The following is a 1,377-nucleotide window of genomic DNA, read 5'->3' on the forward strand; positions in this document are numbered from 1 at the left end:
AAAAAAATATCTCTGATTAAAAATTTTAAATTTTGAAGACAGTTTGAAGAGTTCTATCAAGTTTGCAGCACGGTTAGGAATTTGAATTTAAATGGTTTATGGAGTATGAGACATAGTACTTAAATAAAAACTAAACGAAAAATATTTAAAATGAAAAACATTGGAAATTAAAAAAAAAAATCACTGCATAACTCCACATTTCGGGTGCTTAGTGATACATTTACGTATGTACAGTATCGTTCATATCAATAGCACTCCCATTTCAAAGTGAGATTGTTTACCACTTTTGTTTAATTTTTTAAATCCGACTAAAAGGTCAAACATTTTGATGAAAGATCGTTAAATTTAACTTTGCTTTGTATAAAGTTTTAAAGCATGGTTTATATGATTTTATTTTAAGTATGACCATTTAAATAATAACAAATTTTAACTCTCAATATATTGTGAATATTTAAAAAAGAAATGGTGTACGCAGACCTTTGCTGCCAAGTGTAGCTTAACTAAATTTTATATTTTGCAATCAATTTTATACGTACGTAGATATGTATAAAAATGAAATTAATGTTACCAATAACGACTTTTTTGGAAATATTTTAGCATTTGCCCCATAAACTATGTAGAGAATTATATATTAAATAAACGAAAACAGTTTGTTATTAGTTTTAGGGTCTAAGAAAATCGAAAAAATATAGTATATTACATTTGTGCATCTTTTGTCAGCTTTCACATGACCAGGATGAGTAACATAGATGACAGCGCAACTAGCAACATATGAGTTTCAACCGTCCAACTCTGCATCCCTTTTTCAGTAGTTCAGGGACAGTTCTGAAATTTGTAGGGCGGAACTAGCGCTTTGCCAGACTGTCCCTAAATTTTGCTGCAGGGAACTTGTCCAGTAAAAATCGCAGCGAGAGCGTACAAGCACAATAGAGCGTAGAATTGTGAAAAGAAAATTAGCGAAAAAGTTATCAACACAAAACTAGCAAAAACTTGCAAGTGCACAGTGGTTCCACTGTTTTGACACTGCTGCTGTAAACATTATACAATTTATAAATGTTTTAAACTTTTCTTTACACACAAGCAAAGTGCAGTACAACATAAATATTTTGATTTCCACTCATTTTACTTTTCTTTATGCTTAACCAATTCAAAAACAGCGGCCTTTGACATTTACTTTTGTTCCCCTTCTGCTAGCTACTTTCTGCTGGTAAAAACTTCACTAGCAAGAATTTACAGTGCTCTCTTGCAAATTTTGTGGGTTATTATAAGCGATGCCATATTACCTATGTACCTATGTAAATACATTACATACTATAAAGAGCATCGCTCTTACTGGTCTATTACTAGTAGATGGTCTGAGGCTATGGTCGTATTTTT

General features: G+C 31.4%; 1 protein-coding gene across 1 annotated transcript in view; it reads left to right on the forward strand.

The window, feature by feature from the left end:
* LOC118744842 (major facilitator superfamily domain-containing protein 6) overlaps nucleotides 1-1,377 on the forward strand; it is a 242,387-nt gene that overhangs the window by 71,335 nt on the left and 169,675 nt on the right. The gene's annotated exons all lie outside the window — the stretch shown is intronic.

This window comes from Rhagoletis pomonella, unplaced genomic scaffold, assembly GCF_013731165.1.
Source record: "Rhagoletis pomonella isolate Grant_MI unplaced genomic scaffold, Rhpom_1.0 Rhpom_scaffold_00008, whole genome shotgun sequence".
NCBI classification, from domain to species: domain Eukaryota; kingdom Metazoa; phylum Arthropoda; class Insecta; order Diptera; family Tephritidae; genus Rhagoletis; species Rhagoletis pomonella.